This window comes from Chlorocebus sabaeus, chromosome 21 (genome assembly GCF_047675955.1).
Source record: "Chlorocebus sabaeus isolate Y175 chromosome 21, mChlSab1.0.hap1, whole genome shotgun sequence".
In the NCBI taxonomy this organism is placed as follows: Eukaryota; Metazoa; Chordata; class Mammalia; order Primates; family Cercopithecidae; genus Chlorocebus; species Chlorocebus sabaeus.
The window spans coordinates 107,306,180-107,320,013 of NC_132924.1; positions in this window are offsets into that span (position 1 = coordinate 107,306,180).

Consider the following 13,834-nt stretch of genomic DNA (forward strand, 5'->3'; position numbering starts at 1 on the left):
CTTGTTAAAAATACAGGTTTCTAGAGCCCATACACAAGGATTTTGACTTGGTAGGTCTAAAGTGAGACCCAGTAATCTGCACTTGATAACGAGTACCTCAGATGATTCCAGTGTGATCTCCCAGCCACGGGGGAAAAAAGCATTCCAAACTATGTTGTAGATCTCGAGAAAGACTTCAGAGGGTTCATGTCTCACAGGAAATAGCAAAAACAATATAACATTCCAAAATTCTACCTAGCTTTGTACCATGTACTTTGCTATTGCTGTTGGATTCTATTCAATGGAAATATTTGGTGTGGTAAAACACTAAGCAGTAATGCTAACCTTTTATAGTAGACACTGGGAAGCAGAAAGGAAGTGTAAACATGTTTCCATCAAAAACTAGTCTTGCTGGGTAGATGAAGTGTGCATACCTATTTTACAAATAAAGAGCAGTGGGGCACTAGCTTATGTACATAATATGTGCTTAACAAACACTTGTTGATTGAGTAAATAAGAGTCAAGTCGAATGGCTCAGACTGAGTGCTATGAGAATACCCCTGTAAGAAGAAGGAAGTGTGCCTTCTTTTCACCATTAAGATCTGATTGCTGATACAGGCATTTTTGCTGGTAGAAGTGCCTGGACGTTGGCAGTTTTCAAATCCCCCAGGTGATTTGACTGTGGCCCGAGCGGAGCGGGGCCAGCTAAGTTTGAGAACCACTGAGGTAAAGGAAGGGAGTACCTTAAAGAGCTAGGATTAAGGATAATAGCAATGGATCATCTTTAAGACTGCACCTCAGTCTAATTGAATCAGAATCGCTGGGGGTGGGACTTGGCTATCTTTAAAGCTCTCCAAGTGATTCCAATGTACAGATGTGGTTGAGAGCCACTGCTTTACTTGAATTCTCAGTGGTTCTCAATCCTGGCAGCATAATAGAGTCACACAAGATATATGTGTGTATATATATGTATACACACACACATACACACAAACACATATATATACACACACCAATTATATATATACACACACACGTGTATATACCGGTTATATTCATATATACATATATATATACACACACACACATATATAAAACTGGTATATATACAGGTATATAGTAGTGCCAGTTCTACTTCAGACCAAATAAAGCAGACTATCTGGGAGTGAGGCTGAAGCAATGATACTATCTCCACCTCCACTATAGATAATCCTACCAAGAGGAAGGCTGATCTGGATTTTCATCTGGATTTCATTAGAGGAGATTTCTCTTCACACAGACCTTCATTTTCCATATATGCCAAGAATTTGGAAGCCCTTAAAGGATGTTCTAAACATTTCTCATTACATCTCAGATAAAAACCAAAGCATGCCTAAGTGATTGAACAAGAAAAAATGGCCTGAGTACTGTAGTATCTACACGAGTTCTGTATCTTCCTTCCTTCCTTCACATTTCTGTCTTGACCTACTGCAGTGAGTATTAATTTAATGTGCATGTTAATCACCTAGGAGTCTTATTAAAATGCAGATTCTGATTCACTAGGCCTGCAGCATGGCCTGAGATTCTGTATTTCTAAGAAGCTCCCGGGTGATGCTGATGCTACTGACCTGTTGACCGCAGTTGGAGAGCAGAAGCCTGTAAAATCGTTAACTCTGAAGACCTCTCTATCCTCCCCTCTGATTCGCTCAGAGAGCTTTTGCTAGCAAACCCATCCTCAGACCAAAATCATGCTCAAAGAAACTAACTTATCTTTCTTCCTCCCTCATTTTACCATCAACTGTCTTTAAAGAGTAATCTATGTTCGTAGTCTTTACTTGTTAAACCTCCAATCAGCTTCTTAAACTACTCTGATCAATGTCAGAATATTAAAAGTAGTCCTGTTTAGAGCCGTAATGACTTTTTAATTGTCAACACCATATACCACAGTCTCACCTTACTTGACGTGGCAGTGGCTTTTTACAATGAAAACCCATTATTTCTGGACATTCTCTTGTCCCTCTGTTTATAAGACATGAGTCTCCTGTTTCTCTTCTGACTTCTCTGACTTACCCTTGCCAGTTTCCTTAATGGGCTCTCCTCCTCTGACCGCTGGGTTCTCCTTTCAGAGTTCCATCATTTATTCCCTCCTCTTATTGCCCTGTACATGTTCTTTTGGCAATTTCACCCGTGGAACTTCCACCATTGCCATATGGAACAGTGATCCTATGTGTATATCTATGTACAGCCCCCATCTCCCTGTGTCCTCAACCAAAATTTCCAGTGTCTTTGGAATGTTCTCTAATATTTCCCTGTAAACCCCTCACCATCAGGGCATACACATTTCATTACCTACCCTCCCTAATAGGCCTTTATTGCTATTAAGAACACTGTACTTCTTCTCTTTGGGAAAAACCTGAAAGATTTAGGTCTTCCTCTTTTTTCCACTGCATATGTATTTGCTCTTTATATCCCGTCCGTTCCACCTCACAAGTATCTCTAGATTCCAGCCTTTCTTTTCCATTCCCATTGACATCCACTTATCCTCCTGTAAAGGCCTCCTAACATCTTGATACCTTCAGCCTCTGTGTTCTTTAACCCATCCTTCCTGCTGCCTCCAGGCTGATTCCAAAAACCCCAAATCTTCATGTCCCATTGCTATTCCAAGGTGTCCGTTCCAGTTGTGTAGTACAACATAACAAACCACCCCAAACTGTAGTGATTCAAAGCAAAACAAACAAAGAGAAAAACCCAAACACTGTATTTCTCACTCAGGTTCTGTGTGTTGACCGTGCCCAGCACACAGCTACTCTATCCTCTGTTTGGATTCTCATGCAGTTGCAGTCAGATGTGGGCTGGGGCTGGAGTTCACTGAAGGCTCAAAAACGTTGATCCCCGAGATGGCAGGAGCAAGTCTCTTAACATGGTGTCTCTTAGGCCGTGCTTGCTCACAACATGGTGGATTCAAGATAGTTGGAATTCTTAAATGGTAACTTATTTCACCTAGAACAAACATTCCAAGATATTAAGGCGGAAGCGTGGTGGCCTCTGAAGTCACACAGTGCCACTTGTGCCACACCCTATTGATTCTGTAGGACCAAGCTTGATTCACTGTGGGAGAAAAGTAACACAATCATCAGTTGTGTCTGTGTGGGAGGAACGTCTTTGAAGTCTAGCTATATACAGTGTTCCTTGATTCCTTGTGTAAAAGTCACACTTAGTAGAAGGCATATAAACATCACAGTCAAGCCTCAGTTTACCTCTTTGGTTTTATCTGGTGTCATTCTCCCTAGAGCTACCTGGGCTCCACTCACATAAACTCACTCTCTTCTCTGAGTTTACAGTAACTTTCAAAATTCCTACCTGTGCATATGCTGTTCTGTCTGCTTGGACTATTCTTTTCTCTTTAGCCAACTCCTGTTCATCCTTTTACAGTGGCCAGAGAGGACAGTAGAGTGAGTAGATACCTCTATGTTGTGCAGGAGGAAGGTGCCATACTAAGATGTCACTTTTCTGTGTGTAGCTTTTCTTTCCTCTTTTCTTTGTTTTTGGAGGGGGAGTTTTGCTCTTGTTGCCCAGGCTGGAGTGCAATGGTGCGATCTTGGCTCACTGCAACCTCTGCCTCCAGAGTTCAAGCCATTCTCCTGCCTTGGCCTCCTGAGTAGCTGGGATTACAGGTGCCTGCCAGCACGTCTGGCAGATATAAATACATGTATAAATATATATATAGTATTTTTAGTAGATAAGGGGTTTCACCATGTTGGTCAGGCTGGTTTCAAACTCCTGACCTCAGGTGATCCACCTGCCTCAGCCTCCCAAAATGCAGGGATTACAGGGATGAGCTACTGCTCCTGACTGCTTTTCAATGAACCATTCATGGCTCCCTTCTCTATAACTCCAGCACTCCTCCATACCCCCACTAATCCATTAATCATGTTGCACTGTAGTTACCTGTTTTCATGTTGGTCTCCCCCTCTAGACTAAGCCTTTGATGAACAGAATCCACAAATAACTAATTTATCTCTAGATCCTCAGCATCTTACATGGTGACTGGTATAAAATATGTGCATAGACTTTCTATTCAATGAATGAATGAATCAGCTTGACGTAGTCAAATAATTCACACCTCATGAATATATGCTATTTTTCAGCTTGATTAATTTTAAAAATGTAAACATCAAAAATGTACTGCTCAGTGAATTTGCATAAACAGTGGTGTATAACCAATACTCGGGTTCAGAAATAAACGAGTACTAGCATTCCAGCAGCTCCTGTGCCCCATTCCAATCTCTAACCCCCTCCAAGGGCAGGCACTATTCTGACTTTCTAGCACCAAAGATAAGTTTGGTCTGCTTTTGCACTTTACATAAATGGAATCATGCAGTATATTTCTTTTGTTTCTGCTTTTTTTGCTCAACATTATGTTGTCAATTCAGCTGTGTGTATTTGTAGCTCATTTATTCTTATTGCTGTATATCATTTCCTTGTATGAATATACTACAATTTATTTGTTCTCTGGTGATGGACAATTTGGCTATTATCAATAGTGCTACTGTGAAATATCTTGTACATATCTTTTGTACATTTCTGCTGGATATCAGCATATCAATCAAGGTCCAGGCAGGAGATAGAAATTATATAGTAATTTGAACAAAGAAAGTTTAATATAAAGAATTATTAACTAATAGTATTAACTAGAAGATTAACTACTATAAAGGATTAAAAGAACTCCCTAGACTATAGGAACAGCAGATACAAGGAGTAGCCACTATGTAAGACTGAGTCAGACTACCCAAGCAAAGAACGTATTTAGAAAAAGGTCCTCTCCCCTCCTCCCCAAATGGAGATTCAGCCCTCATTGAAGGGGGTAGAGCTGTAGTCCTCTGGCTAGCAGAGAAGGTCAGTGAGGTGCTGATGAAACTCACTGATGATCACCCTCTGGGGTCCAGGTGGGGCACTGGCCAGTTCATTGAGAAGCTGCTGGTGGAACTTTTGTACTTGCTAGGAAGCTGGGTGGGACTCTGACAGAATTTTCTGGATACCAGCTGTAAGGGTACGGTTGAACTCACCAGGGTGAATGCACCAGGGTGTCCTACATGCTGGCTGAGCACTGCATGAACAACATGGAGGAAAGCACACCAGAACCAGGAAGAAAAGCCGGCTCCTCCCTCAGTGTCCCTGCAGCCCCCTCTGTGACAAAGCTCCACACTGTGCCCCCTGTCAGAGGAGAAACGTCCACAGGGTCCAGCTCCAGCATCCCAAACAAGGCCATGAAGGGTGTATTTGGAGCAGAGAGGCCATAAATTGACAACTAGAACATCCAGGAGTTTTTATAGAGGTCATGTCAACTTTGACATTTTGTTTTATCATAAAACCAAAGTTATGAAGTATAGTTATGATTTCATCTCATAGACCTTTTTTTTTTCTTCTTTTATTACCCTGAGTTCAGAATTCTAACATTTTTGAATGAATAGCAACTTCTTAGACACCAGCTGGGCTCAACATGTTTAAACCTCTTCACAGTCCTCTTACTTTATAAAGAAGGATCTATCATTTTAGGAATGTTCATCATCTTTGACCTAGTGCTCTCAGTGGAAAAAGCTGTCAAGCTTGTTCTAAAAGCCATTTTTGTATCTAGTTCTAGACAGTCAGACATATTTTGAATCATTTGTAAAATTCACTTACACAACTTGTTGAGAAAAAATTAAATAATATAACTCTGATGGAATACTGCCTGATAAGTCTCAAATTGCCAGTCCTACAGAGATCTGTCATTTGATTTTTTAAAACCTCTTTTCCATATCTATCTTATGAAGATTGTTTTCTCATCTTTGCATTATGTAAATCTTGAGATATTTAGAGCTGTGCACTATAAATATACTTAAGATATTATTCATAGAGTCAAAATATTCTTGTTGTTTGTTTCATAGGTCAGATTCAAGCAATGCCCTGGTATATTAATAGACTTATGAACTTTAACATTTTCAAGGGCATTATTTGAAGATATATTTTTTCAGATTACTGTAATTTGGGAGCATGACGCTTTGGTTAGGAAGAAAACCTTCTTGACCAGAATATTAGTGGCCCAAGGACAAGCACTTTGTCTTATTAGCCACAGTATCCTCCACATCTGGATGACATCTGGCTTTTAGTAGGTGCTCAGTAACTAACAGCTGGAGGGAAGGAAGGAAGGAAGGAAGGAAGGAAGAAAGAAAGAAAGAAAGAAAGAAAGAAAGAAAGAAAGAAAGAAAGAAAGAAAGAAAGAAAGAAAGGAAGGAAGGGAAGGAAGGAAGAAGGGAGGGAGGGAAGGAAGGAAGAAGAGAGAAAGAAAGAAATAGGAAAGAAAGAAGAAAGAAAGAGAAAGAAAGAAAGAAAGAAAGAAAGGAAGGAAGGAAGGAAGGAAGGAAGGAAGGAAGGAAGGAAGGAAGGAAGGAAGGAAGGAAGGAAGGAAGGGGACCTTTCAAAAAACCAGTTACTTTTTAAGGGACTCATAAAGAAAACAGGTGAGGGTTTGAAAATGGTGCCTGCTATGAGAGAAATTAAGTACGAATAATTACCTGAAGAAAATTTGCAAGGAACTCAAACAACTCAACAAGAAAAAAAAAATATTAAAAAGTAGACAAAAGACATAAACAGACATTTTTCAAAAGATGACTTGCAAGCAGCCAATAAGCATGTGAAAAAAATGCTCAATATCACTACTCACACCATTACACTAGTCAGAATGACTATTATTGAGAAATCAACAAACAACAGATATTGGTGAGGATGCAGAGAAAAGGGAACACTTATACACTGCTGGTGGGAATGCAAATTAGTATAATCCCTATTAAAAACAGTATAGAGATTTCTTGAAGCAATTCCACTACTGGGTATCTACCCCAGAGAAAAGATAGAATTATACCAAAAAGATACCTGCACTAGTATGCTTATTGCAGCACTGTTCACAATAGTAAAAACATGGAATCAATGTAAGTATCCATCAACAGATGATTGGATAATGAAAATGTGGTATAGATACACACACAGTGGAATACTACTCAGTCATAAAAAAGGATGAAATCAAGTCTTTTGCAGTAACATGGATGGAACCGGAAGCCATTGCCTTAATGAAATAATTCAGAAACAGAAAGTAAAATACCGAATGTTCTCACTTATAAGTGGGAACTAAACAATGTGTGCACATGGACACAGAGAGTGGAATAATAGACATTGGAGACTGAAAAGGGTGAGAGGGTAGGAGGAAGGTGAGGGATGAGAAATTACCTGATGGGTACCATGCACACTCTTCAGGTGATGGGTACACTAAAAACCCAGACTTCACCACTATGCAATATATCCATGTGACAAAACTGCAATTGTATCCCCTAAATCCATAAAAATAAAAAATTTAATTAAAAAAGAAAAAAATAGGCCGAGGCGGGCGGATCACAAGGTCAGGAGATCAAGACCACGGTGAAACCCCGTCTCTACTAAAAATACAAAAATGAGCCGGGCGCGGTGGCGGGCGCCTGTAGTCCCAGCTACTCGGGAGGCTGAGGCAGGAGAATGGTGTGAACCCAGGAGGCGGAGCTTTCAGTGAGCCAGGATCGCGCCACTGCACTCCAGCCTGGGCGACAGAGCGAGACTCCGTCTCAAAAAAAAAAAAAAAAAAAAAAAAAAAAAGAAAAAAATAATAATTCCCTGAAGAAACAAACATTAATGCCCATGACTGTGGGGGAGCTCCTGAACAGCAGGTACCAGAGCTCGTTTGTCTACGTGCCTTATCATTTTCCCCTTCATTGTTGCTGAGAAGATGTTTGTTAAATTATATTACTGAACTGAAGTGGCAAATCTAACTGAGGAAATGAGACTGTTTATACCACCTTTAGGTGCGGTGGCTCACGCCTATAATCCCAGCACTCTGGGAGGCCAAGGTGGGCGGATCACTTGAGGTCAGGAGTTCAAGACCAGCCTGGCCATGGTGAAACCCCGTCTCCACTAAAAATACAGAAAATTAACCGGGCGTGGTGCACGCCTGTAATCCCAGCTACTCAGGAGGCAGAGGCAGGAGAATTGTTTGAACCCAGAAAGCAGAGGTTGCAGTGAGCAGAGATCATTCCATTGCACTCCAGCCTGGGCAACAAGAGAGAAACTCTGTCTCAAAAAAAAAAAAAAAAGAAAAAAAAGAATCGTGTCCAAGAATCAAGTTTTCTTGGTTCTTTACCCGTGTCAAGTATGAGAAGCCTCCAAGGTTTTTTTTTTTTTTTTTTTTTTTTTTACTGTTCCTCTACCCCCCTGCCTTGTATAACTGATAATATCGTTTTGTTTTGTTTTGTTTTGAGACGGAGTCTTGCTCTGTCACCCAGGCTGGAGTGCAATGGTATGATCTCGACTCACTGCAACCTCTGCCTCCTGAGTTCAAGCCATTCTCCTGCCTCAGCCTCCCGAGTAGCTGGGACTACAGGCGCACACCACCATGCCTGGCTAATTTTTGTATTTTTAGTAGAGACAGGGTTTCACCATGTTGGCCAGGATGGTCTTGATCTCCTGACCTCGTGATCCACCCACTTCTGCCTCCCAAAGTGCTGGGATTACAGGCGTGAGCCACTGTGCCCTGCCAACTGATGATATCTTAGGGGAAAAAATACCAGACCTATGGGATCATTTAGTTTTCCTACCCCGACTGCCACGTTTCTCCTCTGATTCAGGCATTAGGTGCTTGAGAAGATGTTACTAACCCACGTACCAAGCATGTGCTTTGATCTGCTGTTCCAGGAAGTGAATGCTGCATATCTCAGTTTCTGACAGTTTCAGCTTATAAAGTGATCCCATACAGAGCCCATCTACCCCCTACATGAATCATATGAAGCAGATAGGCATTATTAGTCCTAGGAGAAATATGATTAAGTATATTTTCCAAGGCTCACTGGTGTGAATGCATGAGGCCGGGCAGGTAAGGTAAAGTGGGTAAAACTGATTTCTAAGGCAAATGTGTGAAACTGGCCGTAAATCACAGAAGTTTTGTTGGGGAATTAAAAAGTGTAAGCTCTGTCTGAATATATTTGAATTTGCATTTTCAACATTATTTTTCACTGTGGTAACATGCACATTACATAACCATTTTGACCATCTTAACCATTTTAGAGTGTAAGGTTCCATGGTATTAAATACACTCACACTGTTGGGCTGCCATTCCCACCATCCAGCTCCAAAACTCACCTTTCAAAACTGAAACTCTATACCCATTCTACAATAACTCCCCATTCCTGCCTCCCACCAGCCCCTGGAAATCTCCATTCTACTTTCTACCTCTGAATCTGACTCCTCTAGGTACTTCATGCAAGTGCAATTATACAGTATCTGTCCTTTAGTGACTTATTTCATTTAGCATAATTTCCTCAAGATTCATCCATGTGATAGCATATGTTAGACTCTCCTTCCTTTTTAAGACTAAATAATATTCCACTCTATGCGTACCACACATTTTGTCTAACCATTCATCATCCACAGACCCTTGGGTTGCTCTACCTTTTAGCTATTGTGAATAATGCTGCTATGAACACAGGGATACAAATGTCCCTTTGAAACCCTTTCAGTTATTTCGGGGATAGACCTAGAAGTGAAATTCCTGGATCATATGATAGTTTCACATTTAATTTTTTGAGGAACCTCCATACTGTTTTCCACAGTGGCTGCACCATTTTATATTTCTACCAACACTGCCCAGGGTTCCAATTTCTCCATGTCCTTGCTAGTACTCACTATGTTCTGTTTTTTGCATAGTGACCATTCTAGTGAGTGCGAGGTGGTATATCTCATTCTGGTTTTGATTTGCATTTCCCTAACAATTAGTGATGTTGAGCAACTTTCCATGTGTGTATTGGTCATTTGTATATTTGTATATCTTCTTTGGAGAAATGTCTCTTTAAGTCCTTCAAATTCACATTGTTAAGACATGGCATACACCAATCTTTGAGCCAGATTTCTTCTCTAGGCTGCTGGCTTATGCCCCCGATCCTGTCCTAAGTGACAGGGCCAGGAAAAGGATGAGCCAGCTCTTTAACACCCTCATTTGACACCAGCTCAGTCACTCCACCAGCTTACCCCGATATATTACTTTTGGGATTGGTTACTTGGTACAAAATTCAAAAAGCCTAGAGGATACTAGTGTAAAATAATTTTCCGTCCATCTCCTGAGCCCCAGTAACCCACTGCTCCCACTTTGAAGCAACCAGTGTCACCAGTGTTTTGTACATTCTTCCATTTTCTACAAAATAGGTAGTTTTTTCACTCACATGCTGTTTTTTCCTTAAAAATAGATGTTGGAGAATACTCACATTAGTAGTGTGTTATTCTTTTTAATGACTGTATAATACTCCACTTATGATTATACCATCTTTTATTTAACTGGTTCTGTTATTGGATCTGTAGGTTGGTTCCCATCTTTTGCTGTAACAGCCAGCACTGCATTGAATATCATGGTACGTATTTTTGAGTAAACTAAATACATGGACAACTGGCCCTTGCTTGGCTATGAAACTTAGGTTAACGGACTGACACACTTTAGATTCGTAACCGTAGCATTGATAGCACAAGCTTTCAAAGAACTCCTGTAGCTAAGGATTCTTCTTTCCAAATCTTCTCCCTATAACCAGATAGTTTAAAAAAATCCAAACTCCAAATACAGATAACACCAAAGCAGATATTTTGTTTAATACTTAAGTACAATATAAAATATTATTATAGTATACTTTATATATTGTCTGAAAAGTACAGCCTCCAGTAATTCCTCACAGATCCAGTATCATTAGGAAATAACTCATTCCAACTAACCAAGAACTTCCAGATAATACATTGACTTTAGAGCTGAAATTTTTTGTACTAAAGTGATTTTGAATGGAAGTCTTCATGCAATCCCCTGCTTTATCAAGTATGATACATTGAATGTTCGCTATCCTCGTTTGTGCACTCAACTCCATGGTTTTGAGCATCCCCTATCGCAATGTGCTGATTCTCACTGAGCCACTGGGTGAACCATGGTCTGAGAACCCTCATACGAAATAGCCCCCATTTCCTCCAGGAAGTCGTCTGATACCTAAGACTGATCAATGCTCCTCCAGTACCCTCTAGTGTCCTGTACTCCCCCTTGGCTTCTTAACATATTGTATTGAAATCATTTCTTGCTTGTCTGCCCCCACGACACCCATGTGTATGAGCCGGGGTGCCTCTGTGAAGGCAAGGATATGTTCTTGTCACTTCTATGTACCCAGTTCCTCAGGATAGTGCCTAGCCTACAATAGTCACCCATAAGTACATGTTGAGTGAATGAATGATTAAAGGAACAAAGGAATAAATAGATTCCTATATTCCTTGAGTCTTTCTCTCTGCTTTTTATAGCTTTTATTTTTGTCTTCTTTCACACCGTTGCTCTTTTTAAATTCAGCATGTTGCCCTTGGCCGCTGTCCCCCTCTAACTCTCTGCAGCTTGAGAAACCCAACTGCGCCATTAAGATTGGGTTTAAAAACGAGTAGGGAATGGAGACCTCTCCATGATTCAGGTTTGTAGCTTTAGTGCATAATCTTTCTGACACGTGTTTTGGGAATTCCAAGACATATTTTGTTTTCCTCCTGGCTCTTGGGTTCTGAATGGAGTCGTCAGTCAGCTGATTGCTAGATTTAAAAGTTACTGCTATTTTGTAAGTCTACAAAAAATTAGTGAAGAGCCTAGTCATGTGGCCAACACGACACTAGGAAATATGGGATTATCCATCACGGTGCTTGTACATGGTAAGAGATTAATGTGTATTTATTGATAGGCAAAAGAAAAGCTCAGAGCATGTTCCCCTTGCCCTCAGTAATATCTGAAGTATGGAGCAATTACATGATGCCAGGAATTTTATTCAAGTTATCTCATTTAGTCTTCATAAAAATATAGTGAGATGGGCACTATTATAATATTCATTTCATAGATGAGGAAATCGAGGCTTAGAGAAATTAAGAACTTTTCCAAGGCACTATTAAGTTGGGAGTTTGACTAACACCCAGATCTGTCTGATTCTCAAAACCATAGTCATAACTACTCTACTCCACTGATCCTAGAGGCTTTCAGTTTCATCAGAGAGGCAAGATACACACAGATGAAACCACTAAGTCTGTTCAAAATACTCCAGTTTGTGACCTGGCCCCTGGTACCTTTCTCCTACTCATCTGCCCATTCTTGCCTGTGCAATCTGCCCTCCAGCCATGCTGGGCCTCTTACAGCATACTGAGCTCATTCCTGCCCCAGCGTCTCTGCCCGGGCCATTTCCTCAGCCTGGAACACTCTCTCCTGAGGTGTATCCATCCATGGCTCCCTCCTTCCTTTCATTTAGTTCTGTACTTATATGTTACTTTCTCACAGAGATCTTTTTGACCACCTTATCTAAAATAGCATCCCCTGACACTATGTTTTAGCTTACTCTGCTTTATTTTCTTTGTTTTACCATTACTTAACAGCATATCAATTATCTTTCTATATTTTCTTTTTTATTGCCTGTGTCTTCCACTCAGTAGTAAACTCCAGGAAGCCGGAGACTTTGTGTGAATCTCCAGCACCTAGAACAGTGCCTGGCACATGGTAGTACTCAATATATACTTGTCAAATGAACAAACGCCTTTACTATATATGTCAGTGTTCTTTAAGGTAATTGACATATATTGAACAGCCATCCCGTGCCTGGTATTTTGCCAGATGTTTTTCATTACAGTATCTCATATATTACTTTGCCACAGCCCGATGGGAGAGGTGTATTATTTAATTTTCATTTTACAGACACAGATAAGGAAATCGAGTTCAGAAAGGTTAAAGAACAGGCTCCAGGCAGCTGGTGGCCGAGCAGGATGTGGAGCACAGCGTCTGACTTGGAGTCCATGCTCTTTTCCACTGTGAGTTTGTCCCGGGAGTTCATTCTTCCAGGCTTATTTTTCTTGCAGTGCTAAAGCCTACGTCTCCAAAGCTGTTAGTGGCAAGTAGTTTCCCGTCCATTTTGCCCTCATGGTATTTCAACAAGTTCTAACAGGATAGAGAAGAAAACTGAATTACAGGCTTTTCAAGCTCCAGTCCAATGTCCACAACATAACCTCCCAAAGGTCAGGATACAGGAAGCCTGCTTGTTCAGGATCAGATTTCATCCGAGATCCTTCATATCTCTTTACTTTTCAACCATGGCAGATGGCTTATGTGAATGGTAATGAGGAGTAGTCGGAGAAATGCAAAGCAAAGAAGGCTTTATGTTCCTGCCCATCCCACTAACATAAGGAAAACTTGTTTCCTAGAAAGAATGTCTCCCAAAGTTTCCGATGACGTGGCAACGGGGTTTGTTCAAGTGCAATTTGTTTGTTTATTTGTTTGTTTGTTTTAGATGGAGTCTCAAGGAAGTTGGAGTCATCAAGCCTATAGTGGTGACAGCTAGGAAAGGGAAGGGTCGGCATGCCCGCCCCCAGGGTGCTAAGTTTTCACAAGGCAGCTGGGAGAACCCTAGGCAACTGACTTTTATCCTGCAGTTACTCTGCTGCAGGCAACATCCTGGCCCTTACACAGATCCCCAAAGCAGGTGCCATCATCCACAATTCGCAATTTTCAAAAAAATGAAAGAGAAGCTCAGAGAGGTTTATAGTTAACCCAAGGTCACACACATAAGATACACTTTTCTGTTTAAAAGCCTTCGTGAATCTCTTATATCTTTACAGAAAAAGAAATTCCAAACTTGTGTCCGGGGCCCTTCACACCCTAACTTCCCAGTCTCATTCCACAGCCCTCCACTTCCCGCACGTGGACATCCCTGAGCATGGCCGCGTGGTCCTGCTCTGATGCTTTGCACCTGTTCTTGTCTCTATATCCAATGCCCTCTCTGTAGGG